Raw genomic sequence first — 16376 nt, forward strand, 5'->3', positions numbered from 1 at the left:
TCACGTGCTCCATAATTTAAAGTGTTAATATTCTTCTTCTCTTCTATAAAAATGACACCGCCATATTTAAAATCTATTAATTTATCTTAAAGTCTTGAGCGTTTATGTCGTGTGTATATGAATTTGGATTTCATGCTTATTTAAGTTGTCTTCATTTTTTAAAGATCTGCTTAAGGAAAAAAAAAAACATTTACTACTAAACCACATTGATGTTTTCATTATACTCCACGGATGTTTTGGTTATAGATTAAAGTAGGGAAAATCTCCGGTTTACCATTCGCCTTCTCAGAAAAAAATCATATTCTTAAAAAAAATTTGATGCTCAACAAATCTATTATCAGAACTATTTCCATAAATTCACTTTTTAAGAAATTTTATGTTTCATGAGGTGTAATACGATTAATTAATACATGAATAATGTGCGTAATTGAATTGAATATAACCACTAATTACGTATTGATTTTTTAAAATAAAAATACACATATTATAATATTATACGCTTATTATTTGACTAACATAGTGGCTGGGACGTATTCTAAAATTTTTTTAATTGTGATATTAAAATTAATAATTAAAATTTATTAATCAATTAGCTCATTAAATGAACTAGCAATATGGTCGACATCATTTCTCAGGTCATAGTACGGGGATTTTGCCCTTCGTTAGTCATATTTTCTCAATTTATAAAGAATAATTCTAATTGGCAGATCAACAGATTTCATTATCTTCCTTCCAATTTGAAAAAAAATATATTACATGGACAAATTTTGCCCTTAAATTACCTCTTACCTCTTTTACCATCTGTTCTAATAAATTGAAAGAATCAATCGGCCAATCTGTCAACCTACTATATTTGCGTTAGCTTTCCTTTTCAAACAATTTAACCATCTCTAAACTTCCAAACTCAATCAAATCAAATGAACAATTCCAATTTCCTAATTCGTGTTGTTCTAGTTATGAGTGATTGGGTTACGATTCGTTCGATTTGGAGAATTCAATCGAATTAAAATTCTAATTGTGAACTTGAAATAATCCAGTTTGTTTTGAATTAAAATTTCAAATTATTAAATATATGTACCAAAAGTATAAGTACAGAAAATAAATAAATAAATAAAATACAAAAAAAAAGATAAATAAAAAAGAATGGAAAAAAACAACTCCACAATATCAGTAAATAGCACCATGAGGTCATCAAGACCACCATCATTCATCCCCTTTTCTCCATCTTTCTTAATCTCTGAGGACCACTGAATTTGTAAATTTGTACAATTTCTAGTTAAAAAAATAATAATAATCGCATTACTCATTTTCAATCCATGAAACAAATTCATAAAATTGTTTGTCTGCCTAGTCATTGCGAAGGACCACCTCATGCGTAATGCATCTCCCCGGACCACTAAACTTGGTACACACACCATACAGTTCTGGCTATTTCACGTGCGTCCAAGGACCAAATGTATATTTTATAAAATATTTTTTTATGTCATTGTACATTTGCTTTGTTTAATTTGGAAGGATTTGATTTTTAAAAAGACAGACGCCTACAGAAGGGCTTTCATTCAATTCAATTCCTATTAGTCCAGTAATTAAAAAATAATTGAGTGGAAGTAATTAAAAATTATCAGAATTATCACGCAATTACACTTTGGTAAACTGTTCATACCAGTCAAAGTCACATCATTCACTTTGTCACTTTCGTTTTGTTTTCTTTTTGTTATGTAAATTGTGAAAGGAAAGTTTTGATTGGCAAAGCATTTAATTTAGGGTCCAGCGACTATATCCATGGGTTTGATACCCATTCTCTTGTCATTTTCAAAATCCACCGTTGAATTTAACTTAAGGGTTGTATAATGGCTAAATGTGATTATTGGGTCATTAATGTTAAAAGTCGTTGTTCATGTAAAATAAGAAAAATTAAAAATTTTACGATCATGACATATAAATTTATAATATTTTAATTTTTTTACGCTATTAAACTAGGTTTTCAATTAAATAATTTCTTCTTAAATTAATATTTATTTAAATTAATAAATTTACTTATAAATTAATAAATTAACTAATTTATTATATAGTTAAACTATGTATATTATTTACTAGCCATAATTGATGATAAATATAAATATAATTTCTTTTTAATTTAACACGACAACCAATTTCCTTTCACCCATATAAGCAGGGTTCAAACTCCATATCTTTTTCTTTTTTTTCAAACAAGAGATTTTATATGCCAAGTTGATGGAATACACAAAATACGAAAATAAATTTAATTGATATCCTATGTAAGTAATGTCTTATTATTTTTTATAACATAATATTTAATTAATATACTAAATTATTTAATTATGTAGTAAAAATATTTTAATTTACTAATAATAATAAAGTGTTAGTTTATGAATTTATAAAATCATTTTTATTTGTTTGAATAATGAGTTTTGTATTTTTAGTTGAGTTTTTGTCCTGAAAATTGTGGCTTCTAGAAGCATTAATGCAACTACAAATTTGTAGGTGTGGGACTAATATGTGAAAATCTAAAAATTTTCAACTTGTTTATTTTTATAACAAATTATAAGATTTCATTATAGTTAACCTTAAAAAGGACAAAATAAAAATACCAAACCCCTATTGCAAAGTAGTTTTGTCCTTAATTTAAGCATTTCAATTCAATTGGATGATGATGATTGAGATGAACAAGCCCACGAGTAAAACGTTTAAAATATAAAAACAAAATTTATATTTATCTTATCGTACACTACTTTTGAATTTGACGTGTGTGGCTACAATTAATCTTGGGCGATGTCTCTATTAATTAGTCACATGGATGGCAAATTAAATTGTGTCCTTCGTTAGGATAACCATTCATTGTACATGATGACAAAATTAGGATTAGGCTGCATGGCCAATTATTTCACATTGGATTTTCATCGCCGGCACATGGATGAACCTTTTAGTTAATCCAAGGACAAAACTATAGTAGTCTGCGAGACTATTGAAGGCCTCTAATTTAAATAATAGTTTCCTTTTACCTTTTTTTTCCGTCTTCAGTTAATAATCGACCCCCCTCATAGAAGCTCTTGAAGAATAATGTAAAAAAGAGGAATAGTATATTTAAAAGAAAATTTGTATTTTTAAAAGGATCACGCGTTTGATTCTTATATAATTTATTATGTGATAATAAGATGACAAGATAAATTAACACCTGATATATGATAATTTATAATATAGTTACATCATAGGTCATATTATTGGGATAAAAGAATTTTTTTATTTTATTCTTATTAACGTACGAATATTGTAAAATGACTAATTAACAATTAAAATAAAGTCATTCCATGTTAAAAACAAACAAATTCAAAATTACAATTTTTATCTAATTCAAATAATCTTAAAATAAATTTATAGTTTGAGTGACTCATATTATTACATTTTATTTTTTATTTTTTTAGCGATCATTGCTTCATTGCTCCGTAGTTACAATCCAATATTGCACCAATGAAGCTATATTTAGTTCTCAATCTTGAGCACATGGAATGCTTTACTTGTGTGTTTAATTTTGTTGGTTCATTTTTTTTTTTTTTTGATAGAAAGATTTACTTTCATTAACAAAGCTTTGAAAATAAGCACATGATTTGAGGAGGGAAAGATCCCTTCCAAACACAAGATCTGTCACTACCTAAGGCTATCTTAGCAAGTGCATGAGCAATTGCATTACAGTCTCTAGAGATATGTTGAATTTTTGCCCTGCTGTTAAGTGAGCTCATCTTTTTTTGAATTTCAGCTATATTCCAGAATATTTCCGTTCTGCTGCTCTGCTTATGGAGGACTAAATCCAAGACTTCTTTGCAATCCGTCTCGACAATTAGAGGAAGCAAATCAGCTTCCATTGCAGTCTGGATCCCAATGTTTACTGCTGCTACTTCAGCTTGAGCTACATTCCCATAGAAGGATGTTCGGTTGACAGCTGCAGCTATCACTTCTCCATTGCTATCTCTGACCACCACTCCCAGACCTGCTTCCCTTTTCTCTTCATTTATGGCCGCATCGACATTTGCTTTAAAAAAACCTTGCGGAGGAGGCAACCAGCTTAATCTCTTTTCTGGTGTGTTGCTTGCTGCTGCTAAAATCTTCCCCATTTTTACTCTTGCATAAGCCTCAACTGTGGCATCAGCTTTGGCTACTGTGATATGAGGATCTTGCTCTGTATTTTCAAAGATAGACCCGTTTCTTCCCCATTTTGTTGGTTCATTTATTTTTCGGTAGACTTGTCTAATCAAATATGGTCTGCTTTTGGCTGATTGAAAAAGTATATGTTGCACGGTATGCTTTTTGACTTTGGGCCTAATAGTAAAAAAGAAATGGTAAAGGTCGGGGATGCTGAGAGAATATTGAGAGAAACGACAGAACAAGCTGCCGTTTCGTGTTCTCTCAACTCCCCACTAAAAAAGCGAGTCCCCACATGTTTTCTAGCTCCCCACTACTTCAGTTAAATTACTTTTGCCAAAAGCTGTTTTTGGCCCCACACTCAATCACTTTTGACAAGTGAATTATGCCCCCACGTGATAGTTTGAGTAAGTTTGGGTTATCTCCTTTCTCGTGACCAAGCGTTTGAGTTCTCTCCTTACTCCTTAACACAACTTCGTTTCTTATTTCACTTATTTACTCGTCATAAACCATTACTTCAGCTCATCCAATCAGTGAATCAATAGCTATTACTTCAGCTTGTTTATTTTCTGATTTAGATCTTGAAGCAACACCCAGTTGATAATTACCTCAGTTGAAAAAATAATTATTTATTTATTTATTATTTTTTATTATATCATAATAATAGAAATGTACATGTATTTACTGATTAAATGATAATGTGTTTAATTTAAAATTTTTTAGAAATCTTTTTATTTAAATGATATGTTTGATTTAGAATTTTTAATTTAGATTTTGTTTGAACATAAAATTATTTTTATTTAAATTGTGTTGAAAGGGAGTACTTTTTCTTTTTCACATGGGGGACAAATATATGTTACTCACGTGGGTGGGTCATGGGTGGGGGGGGGGAGAGAGAAATTTCTCTCACCGTTCTCTCAGGGTTCCGATGTTTAGCAGCTCTCATAGTAAAATGTAGCATTTTTGTAGCTTCGACCAACATTGACACTGATGCTTGATCTACCATAAATCTTCATGAATATAAAGTGTTTATAAGTGACTTAAATTGTCGATTTAATATTTTCGAAGTCTCTCAGAGATTGTAGAAGATACTCATTGCATTAGTTTAATTAGTAGAATAAAGTTTGATGGTAGAAGGTAATTAAGGAGTAAAATTTAATGTTGAGCTGAGTTTTTATTAAGTATTGAATTAAATGTATGATTTGTTAGGAAATTGGTGGGTGAAGCAGACACGCAGTTAAAGTAAAATTGTAAGAAAATAAAGAACAAGCACAAAAGAGAATACCAGAAATTACGTGGTTCGGCTTTTAGCCTACGTCCACGGGCGAAAACAGAAGGAAATATTTTACTAGTGAAATAAGGATTACAAGTATTGTAATATTTTGGCTCACAACCCAAAACCTCAATACACCCAATCTCTCACTCACTAGACTCTCTGCTCTGCAAGAATTATTTCTCACAACTCTCGACTCTCTCTACAAAATTGAATGCCTCTCAAAATGGAATTGAATAATAAAAACCAAATGAAGAGCTCCCTTTATATAGCCAAAATTGGCTTATAAAATATTATTATATTTTAAACCGCCTTTGATTTTTCTTCATTCTTCTTCCTCTTTTGCAGCTGCCAAAGTCTTCTTTCTTCCTCAACAATTTCAGCATTTTCAATCTTCAAAGCCGTGTGCAAAAAACTTGTTTATTCAAAGCTTCTAGATGCATTCAAAGCTTCTAGATGAATGCCAATATTGACATTCTCCCACTTGGAGATTAAATTGAAAATCAATCAATCTCCACACCATCCTTTCTGCTTCGCCATAATCATGTTGCCTACGTTTCTGCTAGGCCACAAGAGGATCTACTCCAGACAAACTTATCAGTATTTATCGGCTTGGTCAAAACATCTGCTAGGTTCTCCTTCGTATGGATTTTCTGTAAATCCACACTTCCATCTTCCACTACTTCACGAACGAAGTGATACTGGACTCCTATGTGTTTTGTCCTGGAATGAAAGGCTGGATTCCTTGCAATGTGCAAGGCACTCTGACTGTCACAAAACACAGGAATTTTCTGTTGTTTGTGCCCGAGCTCCTCCAATAACCTTTGTATCCAAATAGCTTCCTTGCAAGCTTGTGTAGCTGCCATGTACTCTGCTTCTGTTGTAGATAAAGCCACAACGGTCTGCAGTTTCGAAACCCAGCTTACAGCTGCTCCCGCAAGTATAAACACATAACCAGTAGTGGATTTCCTTTTATCAAGATCTCCTGCAAAATCTGAATCCACATAGCCCCTGACAGTAAATTCTGATCCTCCATAACATAATGCAACATCTGAGGTTCCTCTGATGTATCTCAGAATCCTCTTCACAGCTATCCAATGCTCTCCACTAGGATTCGCCATGTATCGACTGACTGCTCCCACTGCTTGTGCAATGTCCGGTCTAGTACATATCATAGCGAACATCAAACTTCCCACTGCTGATGCATACGGAACTCGAGACATCTCCTTTCTCTCTGCTTCATTGCTAGGACACATACTTGAGGATAATTTGAAATTAATAGGAAGTGGGGTAGAAATTGACTTACAATCTTGCATGTTGAAGCGCCGCAAGATTTTCTTCAAATAATTCTTCTGTGAGAGCCAAATCTTCCTGTTATTTCTGTCTCGGTGAATTTGCATCCCTAGAATCTTGTTTGCTGGTCCCAAGTCCTTCATTTCAAACTCCCTAGCTAACTGTGCCTTCAATTCTTGGATTCGATCTTTGTTGGGACCTGCTACCAACATGTCATCCACATACAACAATAAAATGATGAAATCATTATCTTCAAACCTCTTGTAATATGTACAATGATCTGAACCGAGTCTGTTGTATCCAAGGCTCATGATGAAGGAATCAAATCTCTTATACCAACACCTCGGCGCCTGTTTGAGACCGTATAGAGATTTGTTCAACCTGCAAACCAAGTTCTCCTTTCCTTTTTCTGCAAAACCTTCTGGTTGGAGCATATAAATTTCTTCTTCAAGTTCTCCATGAAGAAATGCAGTTTTAACATCTAACTGCTCTAGATGTAGGTCAAATGTAGCACACATTGCCAAGACTATTCTGACTGTTGTGAGTCGAACCACCGGAGAAAATATCTCGTTGAAGTCAATACCTTCTTTCTGAGCATATCCTTTCACTACCAGTCTCGCACGATACCGCTCCACTTGGTCATTGCCATCACGTTTGATCTTGTAGACCCATTTGTTTCCAATGGCTTTTCTTCCACGTGGTAGTGGTACAAGTTCCCATGTCTTGTTCTTGTGTAGAGCTTCAATTTCTTCCTGCATTGCTGTCATCCACAAAGCAACATCTGAGCTGTTTAAAGCTTCATGGAAAGTTGAAGGCTCTCCATCCTCTGTTAGAAGACAGTATGCAACGTTGATCTCTGTGACATACTCCGAGTGCCACGTTGGCGGTCGTCTCTCACGAGTTGACCGACGAACTTCTGGAGCCTCGGACTCGACTGGTTCTTGTTCCTCGTGCTCTGGTGCTGCTTCAGAAGAATCTGAATTTTCTGGATTATTTTCGACATATACTGGCACAGTCTCAGACTTTTCTTTTACAGTGCCATCATCTTCATCTTTTCTTTGCAGTTGATCTTCTACAAAAATAACATCTCTGCTGATGACGATCTTGTGGGCAGTGGGGTCCCACAGACGATACCCCTTTACTCCATCAGCATACCCCAAGAAGATACATCTTCTAGATTTTGCATCCAGCTTTGTTCTTTCTTGGGCATTGTACATCACGTACACAGGACATCCAAATGCATGTAGGTAGGAATAATCAGCTGGCTTTCCAGTCCACATCTCCATCGCTGTCTTCAACCCAATAGCTGTAGATGGCGACCGATTTACTATATAACAGGCAGTTTTGGCTGCTTCTGCCCAGAATGAATTGGGTAGACCAGCAGTCCTCAACATAGCTCTTATTCTTTCTGTAAGAGTTCTGTTCATCCGTTCTGCCACTCCATTTTGTTGAGGAGTGTATGCCACCGTGAACTGTCTCTGAATACCTTCTTGTTTACAGAAAGTAAGAAACTCGCCGTCTGTATATTCTCCACCATTATCTGTCCTCAAGCACTTGATCTTTTTACCAGATTCAAGTTCCACCCGCGCTTTGTATTCTTTAAACACTGGAAATACATCTGACTTTTTCTTAATTGGATACACCCAACATCTTCTGGAATAATCATCAATGAAAGTCACCATGTACTTTGCACCTCCCATGGATATATCCGGTGATTCCCAGACATCAGAATGAATCAAGTCTAGAATATATTTACTTCTAGTAATAGATCTACTGAATTTTAATCTATGCTGCTTACTTGTAACACAATGCTCGCAAAATGGTAAACTTACCGATTTGAGCCCCGGAAGTAATTTTCGCTCAGAGAGAATCTTCAAACCTTGTTCCGACATGTGGCCAAGTTTGAGATGCCACATCATCGTTGACTCTTCTCCATTTGATGCGACACACGCATCAGCCTCCTGTAGTGTTTCTCCTTTAAGCATAAATAGATTAGCACTGATCTTTTCTGCCTTCATCAATACAAGCGCGCCTTTAACAATCTTCATAATTCCATTCTCCACATGAGTTTTGCACCCATGATTGTCTATTTGTCCCAAAGACAATAGATTTTTCTTTAGGCCGTTGACATGTCGTACCTCCCCAATTGTGCGAATTGTACCATCAAACATTTTTATTTTGATAGTACCAATACCAGCGATCTCCAAGGCATGATCGTTACCCATATATACAGATCCTCCTGAGATAGGTTCATATGTGTGGAACCATTCTCTCCTAGAGGTCATGTGCCAGGTAGCTCCTGAGTCTATAAGCCAGACATCAGAAAGTCGTTTTCTGCCTTCTGAAACAGTTGTTGCCTCACTGTAGAGAATTTCGCCATCATCCGAGGTACTTGCTACACACCCCTGAGCATTTGATGACTCAGGTTCTTTGCCCTCTCTTTTCTTCTGGTTACTCCAACACTCCTTTTTTGACGTGCCCTTTCTTGCCACAGTTGTAGCATTTAACATTCTTCTTACTTCTGGATTTTGATCTACCATGATTTTGACTCCCACTGGGGCCACGTTCCGTTGATCTCCCTCTCGTCACTGATAGCGCCTCCGCTTGCTGCGAACTTGCTTGTCTGTTTTCCTTGTTTTTTCGCCTGCTCTCCTCATTTAATACGGAGGCTGCAACATCGTCGAAAACTAGACCCTCCACTGGATTGTTGTTCGTCAGGTTGATGATGAGTTGATCATACGAATCTGGTAGACTTTGAAGTAGAAGCTCTGCACGTTCATTTTCCTCTATATTATGACCCAACGTTGTGAGTTGTGAAAATAGAGTCTTCAATGTGTTGATGTGGTCGGTCACCATTGTAGATTCCGCCATTCGAAGAGTATAGAGTTTCCTCTTCAAGAAGATTTTATTGTGTAGTGACTTGGCCTCGTACAATTTTGTGAGAGTATCCCATATTTCCTTCGCCGTATTTTTCTCTGCCACACTGGATAATACTCCATCCGCAAGTGCCAAGTGTAGATCAGAAATGGCATTGCCGTCTACCTCGTTCCACTTGTCATCAGTTATCTCCATGGGCCTTTCTTCAATTGCTGCCAAGCAATTATTTTTCCTCAATACAGCTTTCATCTTCATTTTCCACAACGAAAAATTATTTCCGTTAAATTTCTCAATTTCATACTTTGCCGCCATTTTATTGATAAATACTGTACACAAGCTAGTGTACCACCTTGAATAGTTGTGAGTATGTGTGAGAATGCACACCAGGAAAGTTCCCAGGAAAGACTGGAGGGGTCACAATGGTCCCACTTAAAACCCAGACTCCTTAAGCTCTTATCGCCTTTGTGACAGAACTTTCCTAGACATGTACAGAATCACACAGTTGCTTTACTCACACCACTATTCCCTGCTTTGCACCGCAAAATTCTTGGATCGTTTCCACCGTTTCACGTGAATAGTACCGTATACATGAATAGTACCGTACTCCGTATACGTGAATAGTATCGTATGCCGTATACATGAATAGTGCCGTACACCGTATACGTGAATACGTGAACAATTCCTGACTCCAAAAATACAACCAATAGCTCTGATACCACTGTTAGGAAATTGGTGGGTGAAGCAGACACGCAGTTAAAGTAAAATTGTAAGAAAATAAAGAACAAGCACAAAAGAGAATACCAGAAATTACGTGGTTCGGCTTTTAGCCTACGTCCACGGGCGAAAACAGAAGGAAATATTTTACTAGTGAAATAAGGATTACAAGTATTGTAATATTTTGGCTCACAACCCAAAACCTCAATACACCCAATCTCTCACTCACTAGACTCTCTGCTCTGCAAGAATTATTTCTCACAACTCTCGACTCTCTCTACAAAATTGAATGCCTCTCAAAATGGAATTGAATAATAAAAACCAAATGAAGAGCTCCCTTTATATAGCCAAAATTGGCTTATAAAATATTATTATATTTTAAACCGCCTTTGATTTTTCTTCATTCTTCTTCCTCTTTTGCAGCTGCCAAAGTCTTCTTTCTTCCTCAACAATTTCAGCATTTTCAATCTTCAAAGCCGTGTGCAAAAAACTTGTTTATTCAAAGCTTCTAGATGCATTCAAAGCTTCTAGATGAATGCCAATATTGACATGATTTTTTTTCATTTCTCTTGTCTAGTAATAATTAATTTATTGCTCAATAAAAACTCAACTTAATACTAAAATTCTTATTCAATTTATAATTATTAAAATATATTCTCACAAATTTGTGTGATTTAGTTTTATTTGCTCGATCAATTAAATTATAAGGGTTTGTTTAACTATTTATTACAATGAATGATGAATTGTCATATTTTCATGTAATAAACTTTCGTAAATTTGTCTAGACATTTGGCAAACATTTATTTAGTCCTTATATTTGAATTAATTACTCAATTAATCTGTATATATATTTAAAAATTTACCTGCCTATCCATTTTCATAAAATCATCATCAAAACTAATCATGTAACAAAATTTCTTATCATAATAGCCACGTATACTCATTTCAGACCAAATTATCCTTAAAACAAACAAAACAAATCTAAATCCACAATCACAACATTGTCCATGCCACCCTCATCTCTTTTCACGGTCCTGTTAGCTTTGACAGCGACTTCCTTTGACAAGGCTGCTTCCACCAATGGTATATTTTGTTGAGATTAGATTATGTCATATGTGGCATGTTAGCTATTTAATCATAATATCATATGTTTATTATATGACTAATATAGTACCCGAAGATATTTCAACATTTCTCAAATTACAGACCACTGAAAATAATAATTAAAATTTATTAATTAATTAGCTCATTCAATGAAGTAGCGCCATATGGTCCACATCATTTTTCGGGTCATAATAAAAGTGCATTTTGCCTGCCGTTAGTCACATTTTCTCAATTTATAAAGAGTAATTCTAATTGACAGATTGACATATTTCATTATCTTCTTTCAAATTTGGAAAATAAATATTGCATGGACAAGATTAGCCCTTAAATTACATCTTACCTCCTGTACCAACGTACTGTATTTATGCTCTAACTTTTCAATCAATTTATCCATCTCTAGAATTAAGCCAAACTCAATCAAATAAAAAGAACAATTCCAATTTCCTACTTCGCATTATTCTAGTAACGGTGATTGGGTTTCAGTTTGAGCTTTTCATATTTCGATTTGGTTTACAATTTGTTCGGTTTGGAGAATTCAATCCAGTTAAATTTGAATCCAGTTTGGTTCGGATTAAAATTTCAGATTATTAAATATATGTAGCAAAAGTACAAATGCAGAAAATAAACAAATAAAATACAAAAAATGATAAATAAAAAAGAAAAAAAAAACTCTACAATATCAGTAAGTTCCACCTTGAGGTCATTAAGACCACACATCATTCATCTTCTTTTCTCCATCTTCCTTCTTAATCTCTAAGGACTACTAAAATTGTAATTTTGTAGAATTTCTAATTTTTAAAAAAATATTCACATTATTCATTTTTCATTTTCAAACCATGAAATGAATTCATAAATTTATTTGTCTGATCAGTCATTGGAATGCCACTCGTGCATAATGTATCTCTACGGACCACAGTTCTAGTGCATGGACCACATGCATACAATATAAAATATTTTTGATGTCATTGTACAAGTTCTTTGTTTTATTTGGAAAGATTTGATTTTTAAAAAGAAAACACTTACAGAAAGAACCACTAGCGCTTGGTCCAAGTGGTTAAAGCCACTCTTGTGAAGAAAATGGTTTCAATCCCCATAGATGTATTGTAGATGTTTAATTTAAATTTTTTTTTTGAAATTTCAGAATTTAAATAAAAATAATTGACGTCCCTCAAATATTTAAGAGGATTAAATTTAAATTTCCTTTCTCGAAGCTTCATCATGAGCAATAGTCTCTTTTGTTTTCTTTTTGCTATTTAATTTGTGAAACGAAAGTTTTGATTGGCAAAGCATTTGTGAAACGAAAGTTTTGATTGGCAAAGCATTTGATTTTTTGCGCATTATTTAGGCATTTCAATGCAATTGGGCGATGATGATTGAGATGCACAAGCCCATCAGTAAAACGTGTTAAATATAAAAACAAAACTTATATTTATCTTATTGTACACTATTTTTGAATTTGACGTGTGTGGCCCCAATTAATCTTCTGTGATGTCTCTATTAATTAGTCCTATGGATGGCAAATTAATTGTATCCTTCGCTAGGATAAGGATTCATTGTACATGATGACAAAATTGGGATCAGACTGCATGGCCAATTATTTCACATTGGATTGTCATCGCCGGCGTATGAATGATCCTTTTAGTTAGATCCAAGAACAAAACGGTAGACTATAAGGGGCCTATAATCTAATAATAGGTTTTTTCCCCTTTTTCTTTTTATTTTCTGTTAATAATCGACCCGTCATAGAAGCTCTTGAAGAATAATGTAGAAAGAATAATACTATATTAAAAAGAAAATTTGTATTTTTAATAAGGTGATACATTTGACTCTCGTATAATTTATTATGTGATAGTGAAATGATAAGATAAATTAACACTTAACATGCAATAATTTATACATCATATGTCATATCATTGAGATAAAAAAAATTCTTTTACTCTATTTTTATTAACATATAAATATTGTAAAATGACTGATTAACAGTTAAAATGAAGGTGTTACATGTTAAAAGTAAATAAATTCAAAGGTACAATTTTTATCTATAACAAATTCAAATGATCTTAAAATAAATTCTCAGCTTGAGGGATACATGTTATCGCATTTTTGTTTTCTCCTCAAAGTGATCATTATAATGTAGCTACGATCCATTATTGCATCAATGGAGCTATATTTAGTGCTCAATCTTGAGCACATGGAATGCTTGATTTGTGTGTTTAATTTTGTTCGTTCATTTATTTTTCACTAAACTTGTCTAAAATATGTGTATACATGGTATGCTTTTTTACTTTATGTGCCTAATAGTAAAATGTAGCATTATTCTAGCTTCGACCAACATTGATAACGATGCTTGATCTGCGATAGAACTTCATGAATATGAAGTGTTTATAATGCGACTTAAATTTATATGGTTTAGATATGAAAATTATAAAATTATCAGTTTAATATTTCCGAAGTCTCCCAGAGATAGTAGAAGATACTCATTGACTCATTGTATTAGTTTAGTTAGTAGAATAAATTTTGATGGTAGAAAGGTAATTAAAGAGTATAATTCAGTGTTGAGTCGAGTTTTTATTAAATATTGAATTAAATGTATTATTTATCCTAAATAAACTTTTATTCGTATTTCTTAAAAATTACATAAATTGAATATGTTGAAATTAAAATAAAAAAATGTTAAATACTAAAAATAAGAAAAATTCTTATTCTTATTTTCTATTTTTTCTAATCTATTTCATATCCTTATTTTTATTTATTCTAATCTTTTTTTATTATTTATAGGCTGAAAGGATATCAATAAAAATAATAAATAAAAATTTAAAAAGATATTTTAACCTTCGATGGATATTTGTTTTTCACATAAATTGCAACAAATACATTTTTAAAACTTTTTTTTCTTATAATTAATATATATATTATATTCCCAAGAATAAATATCAAACAAATGATTTATTTACTCATCTTTTCTTTTAAAATTTTAGTGCCTGGAGAGTACTTTGTATTATAAAAATAGTAAAAGTAAGTGGTAGATAGTGATTTTAGTAGAAAAAAACTGACAATCTCCCAAATACAGATACTAATCTAATAACTTATGATAATGGCATCAACATTGCTTCAAGAATTCTCAGTTAAACAGCGGGCACCGAAACTTATTGCTTCTTCTTAACATTACTGTTACTATATCATAACACATGAAAGTGATACATATTGATTTTATGGTGTAGAAAATTAGTGTTGGGGAGAATTTCAATATAAAAAATTATTGTATTTCTTTTATTTAAATTTTGAAAGTTTCAATTTTTTTAGGCATTCAAATTTTGTTCAATTGAAGAATTTACGAGACACCAAGCAATTAGATTATTATTTATTATCGAGATCAAATTTTATTCGGCAAAATATTTATAGCAAGATCTATTTGCACCAAAAAAATTAACCAAACAATATTTTTGTTTTCAGTTTAATATAATTTAAAACATTTATTAATGTGTTCATATTTGAATTTAATGGATTTAGTTAAAAAAATTATTATTATTATATTATTTTCTAATAAGGGTACATTAAGTATTTAGATGAGTTTTTAATCTAAAATTTAAAATTTAAATTTAAGAGTGTGTTTATTTAATAATTACGTTTAGTCAGCAATTTTGTTGATTCAAAGTACTCAAAGTACTCAGCTCGGTATAAATAAATAGTCAAAAGGGTTTGCAAATTTTCCGGACCGACTACTTTCCACTTTATGATTTCAAAAAAGACCATTGTGCCATTTTTCTCACCGAGTTAACCAATTTCATGCCGTTTAGACCAAAATATCCTTGATCAGCCAAACTCATAAAACACAAGATTCCATTTCTGACTAACCATCTCCCTTAATCCCATCTTGCTCTTGGCCCCATTTACAGTCTCATCATCCTACATTGTTGGTATGAGAAGGGAAATCTAATCGGAGATGAGAGATGCCATTTTCAGCTTTTGCGACATAAGCTGAAAATTTGATTGAATGGATTTGGCAGCCCACTGCCTAGGCAACAGGGGCTGTCGCCCAGGAGATGGGACTGACAAAATGGCTTGTCGCCGTTACAATGGACGTTATCGCCTGGGGAACGACATCCAATGCCCATATTCTATGCAGCTAAATTTTGAATGATGGATGTCGTTTCCGGGCGACGACGCTGATCGCCCATATTCTATCCTTCACCCATATTACAGATGAGTGTTACAGGTTTTCGATTGAGTTCTCAAAGATATTGGTAGTTTGGACATGTGCTAAGCATTTTATGGAACATGTATTAGAGAGGGAAGGAAAATAGAAATAGGTTGTAAATGAGAGTGAGGGAGAGGACTACAAGAGAAGCAGGGCACCCTGGTCGGTTGGGCATTTTATCGAACGCTTGGTGAAGATGCAAACTGGCGGAGTCAACAAAAAGAATTGTGAACAACATCTAAAGAAGAATGAATTGGTTCCCGTATAACAAAACTACTTCACCATCCCATTCGAGCCACTTGGGGCTGAGCTTTGCGGCTAAGTTCAACTGATATCCTTGCCACATTTTCCCTTTAGCAATATGTTCTTTGCAGCCCCACAGACAATTATCATTTTCTGAACTCATACATTACTCCTATTAACCTCAACAAAGAGTTATACTTGAATAAATCCACCAAAAGAATAATGGTTTTCTACATTAATTTATCAAATTAATATTAGTTATTTCATACATTACTTTGTACAAGAGTTCGTAGTTATTTCATACATTACTTCTTCTTTTTTTTCTCCAATTTATTAACCGTCAATCACCACATGAATATTTGCTTAGGACAAGATCAAATTATGAGAGAATCTTAATTCCTTCGAGGTCAAGTAATAAGACTTATATATTCTTGATAATATTATTTACTTATTTATTTATTTCAAAAAGATTAGGTGCTCCTACTGAATACATAACCCTACAATGCATACACGTAT

The sequence above is a fragment of the Citrus clementina genome, unplaced genomic scaffold (genome assembly GCF_000493195.1).
Source record: "Citrus clementina cultivar Clemenules unplaced genomic scaffold, Citrus_clementina_v1.0 scaffold_2, whole genome shotgun sequence".
Taxonomy (NCBI): domain Eukaryota; kingdom Viridiplantae; phylum Streptophyta; class Magnoliopsida; order Sapindales; family Rutaceae; genus Citrus; species Citrus x clementina.